Raw genomic sequence first — 7,101 nt, 5'->3', positions numbered from 1 at the left:
CAATTGAGGAGCCCCCACTTGGCGGAGAAAGATAAAAATGAAGCCGCACGAGATGAGGGCCGATAGCGGGTGGCTGAACGGGACGAGTGTTCCCTGGAACACTCCCTACGCTGCCGCCATTCGATCGCATGTGAGACGAACCACGCTTCGAAGGCCATTGGCACACGTTTTTCCCACCGTACCAGGCAGTGGGGGAAAGGGGGGTAGCCAGAGTCTTCTCTCATCCCCTCAACTCCCCACCCCCAATACATTAATTTAAATTGCCTCCATATTTTAAGTTTAATTGAAAGATTTAAGGCAACTTAAGTAGCTGAGCCTCCTCTGGTGGTGCCTTAACAAGTGGCAACGAGAGTGACAGAGAGAGAGAGAGAGGGGCAGGTGGGAGAGGCTAAAGGAGAAGTAACACTTTGCGGAGGCTGGAGGACTCATAACACACACACACACACACACACACACACATCGAGCATCAACTTTGACTTCATCACACGAGCGAGCAAGCTCATGGAACTCTGATATTTTGTAGCTTTGGGTTGCGGCGAAGAAAGTGTGGGGAGGGGCTTTTCCGCTCCCGGGGGTGCCATGCTACGTCACGTGAAATATCGAATCAATTAGCTTTACACACACACACACACACACATGAAGAGCGTCCCAGGGACGTCGTTGACATCGATAAGAAGAGTGCATTTTTGCGCACCCCGTTTATGGAGTGTTGATCGCGAGGCGAAGTTGAGGAGGTGAGCAGGCAGGCAGGGGAAGGACGGGTAGTTACCGAAATTTCCGAACCAGCAATTTGACGTCTTAACCGTATATCGCGCGCGAGCATGATTTATGCGCCCACTTTCCTGCAGCGCGCTTTCCCGGAGATATCGTTTCGCCAGGAAGCGCTCCCTCGGCGCCGATGACGACAAATTGGAAAATGGAAATGAGGTGGAAAGCTTTGGCGAACGGAGCGAGCAAGATACGTACCAAGACGTGGCCACAGAGAGAGGGTGGCGGGTTTTTGGGGGGGGAGGAGGAGGATGAGCGAATCAAAATTGAAAAATTAGATTCCAGCCCTACACCAGGACCCTGCAGACTGGTGCTCGACTGCCCTCCGCGCTAGGCAGGAGGCAGGACGGTGGGCGCCAAAACGGTGAGTCCTTGGTGATGGCTTGGGGTTGGGGGTGTGGGTGGGGGTAGGGCCGATGCGTGGTTGTAAAGCAATCTCGGCACACTGCCTAGCGGCCAACCACACCGCAACGACACGTCTCCGGGGCCGGGTTAACCTTTTTAATGGACGCTGCGATCCGGTTTGGCGCTACGCAAGGATGCAACAGGACACGATGGCGATGGCACGATCAATTGGCACGGGGCACGTCACCTGGGCGGTTCAAGTGGTTCGCGGTACGGTTTGTAGCTCGCCAGAGAAGGAGTTTTTCAGCGAAGAATTCGGGCGATGCATGCCAAGCACTCCGCTTCCGGATCCGGGCTGTTCTGGTGTTACTGAAGTGGGATTACCAGACGAATCGCAACCCCGAGGTGCTCGGGCACCCAACACACTGATTGCTCTTTGCAGTTTTCCGCGACAACACCGCGTCCCCGGCTCGGAATCTCCGGTGACTCCGGTGCAAGGCTCTGCAAGCGGGGCGGGAGGGACGGTGGATGGGGCGCAACTGCGGAGGGGCTGGGTGGTAATAAATGTAACACAATCAATTTCGTGTTACCGATCCATCTTAACACGCGGACGCGACCGCGTAGTGCTTCTTGCGCTTCTTCTGGTGCAACCGGTCAGCTCGGTCGCTTCCGGTTTCCGCTTCCAATCCACCACCACCACCACTGCTAACCCGGCTGCAAGCCCGCATTTTAGCAGACGGTGCTGTGCACGTGGCAGTGTAAAGAAAGTTACCACTTCAGAGGCCATCCTTTTTTTCCATCCGGGGAGAGGGACATAGGTAACTAGGCGTCACGGGTCGGTCGATCCTTCGGAAGTGCGCTTTTGACTGCACGGGCCGGCCATTGCCCTTGTCCGGGTGCTCTTATTGACAGTTGGTCCTGGCGGCAAATTTATCGGTGTAAGCTAATTACATCCAGCATTATCATCAATTTCTCGACGCGCGTGCCGCGCACGATTCATTTCCGCATGACGATTCACGGCGGCTGAATTTCGCCCGAGGGCAAGGACAATTTATTTCCATACTACCGCCGAAGGATGTGGCGGCTGGCAGTGGGACTAAGAAATTTATGTTCGCTCACTGCCGCCGCCAAACACAGTGCCTGGCGGGCCATGGTCTTGGGTTGGAAAAATCCTGGGGCTCAAGAATAGTGTAAGGCTTCAGGAGGCGATCGCTGCAGCTACGCTGCGCTTCTCGTTTCATTGCATTTTTACTCGCTACCGGGGTGGTTCGTTTCAGCTTAGATTTTTCTCGTATGTTACGTACCACCTTCATCAACTCAAGTTCCTGAAACAATATTTTTGGCAATTAGTGCTTGTATAATATGGTGGTGCAATTTTCCGGTACAATCTTGCAAGGAATCGTTTCTAATCATAATACGGTCAAGCAATAATTCTGGCAATATTTCACCGAGGGACCGGTTCCATCGACATTTTCATTAGAGTTCCATGTTGTGCCGTGAAGGTAACCCAATTCTTCTGATTAGAGAGAGATTTGGCTCTTAGTTTCCCCGTAGCGATTAATGTTCGGAAGCTGATCGCTGATTGGTGCGATAAGCATTCTTCTCTTAGAGAAGATCTGCCAGGGCGCCCAGTTTAGATCGGCGAATAAAATTGATTTATTGCGAAAAAGAAAGTATTTTTATTAAATTAACTAGCCACTCCCGGCGTTCCCGGCTGTGCTCCTGTTTTATCTGAACTGTTATCCCTACATGACGTAGCAAGGGTAAATCATTTTTTCAAGGGACACCGTTGTCGGTGTTGCTGAGTTTGCATCACCATCACTTTCACGTGCCATTTCACGCGCTTACCCCGCGCTCCTCACACCGGGGGCCACTCGAAGGACGTTCCACGCGCTCCCTAACGCCAGCAGAAGCCCTGCACGAGCTATGCTGGATCGTTAATGCGCTGCAACCGGGGGGTGCATCGGCTCGACTCGACTGTGACACCCCTGCAAGGCTCCCTGCTTGAAACAAGAAGTTGCTCAGCCCCCCTCTCCCCGCCGTTCTCCCAGCAACACCAAAGCTCAGCTTCGCCGAACTCTTTCTTGGGTCCGTTTGGGCCGAACACGACTGTTGAATAACGACGGGGCAACTAGGGGCACTAAGGATATCGGGCGGATACGTGCACCTACCAGTATGGAGAGGGTGTTGGCATGTGTGGGGGCTAGCGGGTGTGGCGTCTTCCGGGTGGAAGCACCTTGCCTACGGCAAAACCGGCTGAAAGGCGATAAACCGCATCGAAACACGTCCGCCCCGTACCGCTCGAAGTCGAACGGTCACACGATTCCCTGACTCAAGGGTGTCGACGATGACGATGATGACGATGATGACGATGATGATGAGAACGATGGTGATGCGATGATGAAGCGGCAACGCAGCGACGGAGCCGGTGCAAACGAGAAAAGTATTGCTGTTAATTAATTGTTCGGTGGTCGGTGTGTGTGTGTTGGTGGGTGGTTGGGTGGTCCCCGGGGTGGGTAAGTATGGTACGTGTGGGAGGCTGGCTTATCCGGGGCCTGCGATAGGTGGGACGGAAAATATGCATGTCTTCGGTGAGCATTACACGGAACACGATAATTATGTCCTTACGACCTCCGGTGTGACCTCGATGCATAAGTGTGGCGCACGTAGTACCTGTGGAAGCCCCGAGATCCTAGCCTCTTGTGTAAGCTCCGGGTGGTCCTCAGTAGGGGGCAGCGAACTACGGCTAAGATTTGCGTCTTGCTGTCCAAGCTTTGATTAGTGTTGAGATTTTTGTTGCCTTGGAAGCACAAGAGTTGAGGCATCCCTTTGTTCTTTTGGACCCACTGGACATTGTGTAACCGCAACTAGTCTCCGAGTGGGCAGCTTCGGAACCCTGGTGGGTTATGCCCGGCGAGCATGGCAAGCATTTCACCGATTTGCCGCCGCTTACTCGACTTCCTGGTGCTGGACCAAAGCCGCCAGCTTTCGGCCATATTTTCCATATTGCGCTGCGCATCATGGAGCCTTTGGATTACCTTTTATCTTTCGGCTTCGGGTTCAGATTTCATCGATCGGCTTCCCAAAAAGCGGGGCCGCCCTGCCCGGGGTATGTTTACAACGCGGCGTTTAGGCACAAAGTTGATAAAGTGGCGCTCCATTCAACCGCACGCGGAATCGGCCGACAGCTGGCGGTCTCCCGGCTGGAACCGTTTGATGTCCAGTAGCTAGACAGTACGGTAGCTAGTAGTGAGTGGATTGAAATGTATCGATCAGTCGAGCCTGGCGGCACAGGACGGACCTCAGCGCAGCAGGGTTTCGGAAAAATACGGCCATCGATGAAAAATTCGGACGCGGCGAATTCGACCTTACTCTGCGCTGCTTTTTGCGGACCGTGCCCGCGATGTCCTGGCGTACAGCCTGCGGCGTGTTGTCAACGCACGCACGCCGCGTCTACGCTGATGAGCTTATGAAAGATGCACGATAGCAAATGGGGGTTTTGGCTGTGGATTAGCGTTGTGGATCGTGTGTCTGCGTCTGTTGCGACCGTGTGCCAAAACTACACCGTTCCACATCCTAGGGGCACGCAACGCAACGCATGAAGGGCCAATAAAACGGCCATGACGGGATTGTAACACTCCGCGATCTCTGGTTGAAGATGCTGCGGGGCCGAAAGTGCATCACTCAGCAAAGAATAAATTGTGCTTCTTTTATTTGCACCCCTCCACCAACGGAAGGGGCCGGCTTTTATGCCCTAATCTCGCGTGCCGGGCGAAAGCTGGGCTAGGTGGGCTAGGGGGGGGGATTGCCCACTCTGGGAAGCGCACGCCAGCCAGACAGGCAATAAAACAAAGTGAATTTCCCTTCCGTAGCAGCCGGGCCGAGTCGAAAAGCCGGCAACAACCCGAACTCCATCGCCGGGGACGAGGACGCAACGAAAAAAAGGAACAAAAAAATGCACACGAAACAAACCGAAATGGCCATAAAATTGGAGCCGCTGGTCCGGGGAGCCTGGGGAAATTATGCGCAAGCGATTATGGGGTGGCAGCGGCCCGGCGGAGCGTGCCGACGGCACGGCCGTACGCGACCGTCTTGCCAAATGCTAATCTTGAGGAGTATAAATCACGATAAAATCTTACTCCATTGCTCGTCGAGTCGAGGGTTCCTTGGCAAGTTGTGGCAAGGAGTAAGTGCCTACCTCCCGGCAACCCGGTGTGGTGGGGGAGGGGGGGGGGCAACCTTTCCTCAAGCCTCAAAGGGCCATGTTAAAGGCTATGATTGTGCCGCACCGAGAGATAGACACCGGACCTATTGGACTCGAAATGAACTTAAAGTCCCCGGCAGAACGGACCGTTCGGACGCCAATAAAATATCAATTCTAGCTTTTTCAATGTGGTAAGTGCCTCTTCGGACAGCGTAATGAGTCTGCCGTGGCTACCGCGCTGATAGAATCAGGCCGCCTAGAGGAGCTGAACCACACCAGACTTTGCAAATCTGGTGATGGTTTGATTTGTGTACGAAATGGGAAGATACACAGGCAGGGAGGCTGAGAGAGAGAGAGAGAGCGAAAGAGTGCTAGGGTGGTTTTTGATGGGTGTTAAGTGATTTGTCTAATCATACCAGCGGAAACCAGCGCTTTGAGGACCTCCCAAGGGCTGAGATCCTCGCTGAGCTGCTAATGTATCAGCGAACCCGCACCGGAAGCAGTGGAGCTGATGGATGCGACTGTGGTTGTGGCTGGCCCCTATCAGTTGGCTGTGCTTTTGTTTCGCTGCTGAAGAAGTTTGCGTGCCGAAGGATGGGGAGGACCTCCCGTCCTCGTCCCTGAAGGGTCACCATAAACTATACGATACAAATTAAGCTGCCTGGGTCATTTGGAAGGGCGATGTTTGTGCGGCGATCCATCAGCGAATGGATTTATGTTCGTCATAGGAGAAGTGCAATCAGCTTCCACAACCCCCCAACCCCCCTGGCCAGCCATAATCATGGCATAGGGGCAGGGCAACGCGGGCGTAAATCGGCGTTCGGCGTTTGGCGTATCCACATGACAGCTGAAGAAGACAGGCCAGACGGAATGATAAGCGTATTGCTCGATCACAGTGGTATTCGCTGAACCAAAAACCCTACACGCACACGCAGACACGCTGTGCATCCAAACCACAAACAAACGCAAAAACGGATCTTCGAAGGACGAAGATAACGCGGCCCAGATACCCTTCCGTCGAATGCGGGTAGCCGTCATTCATCTCGTGAAGCGTTTCTCGGTGAACCGAAGCGATCGTTTGTCTTATTGAGAGCAGGGCATACATTATGTGTGTGGAGACGATGTTCTTCTGCGAACTCGGAAGCCGCCGCCGTCGCCGCCACCGCAAACCGCTGATTAGTCCTGACCGCCGCCGGGCCTCCGTCCCGTGGCCAGGGTGCTGAAGCCTGGAGTTGAAAACGCCGGGACATAAAAACACTCACCCCCCACGAAAACTCCCCCCCCAAAACTCTGACAGCCAATTCATTAACCACGCATCGATCGTCGTCGGGAAGTTTTGATTATTTATAGGGTTTTATGGAGCGGAAGGGGTTCTGATGGGGTGGGTTGCCGGGAACGGTTGGGCCAATCGACACCCATCGCTCTTTTCGGTGCAATTACTGGTGCACGTTTAATTAGAACCAGTTTAGCTAACAATAAAATTGAAATCATGCTAAATTCTGGAACCAAATTCGGCGTAAAATGTAGAAACCAACGAATGGCCATTGAAAGGGAGAAAGGGTTCTGAAAACATGTCAACATTTCGTCATATTGGCCTTTTCGACCAACCGCAACGAAGGTTTGTTTTCGATAATTTAAATATAAAAGAAAAACTGGAAACGTTTTCCTAGATTTACTTTATCATTTCCCTAAATCGTTAACATGCTTCGGTACCACTGTTTTCGTTCAGTACCAGTGTCAAGTGACTGTGGTTGCGGTGTATTTAGATATTTATATCTGGAAGT

The sequence above is a fragment of the Anopheles bellator genome, chromosome X (assembly GCF_943735745.2).
Source record: "Anopheles bellator chromosome X, idAnoBellAS_SP24_06.2, whole genome shotgun sequence".
NCBI classification, from domain to species: Eukaryota; Metazoa; Arthropoda; class Insecta; order Diptera; family Culicidae; genus Anopheles; species Anopheles bellator.
The sequence above is the reverse complement of the archived record's forward strand: the minus strand, read 5'-3'. Positions refer to the sequence as shown.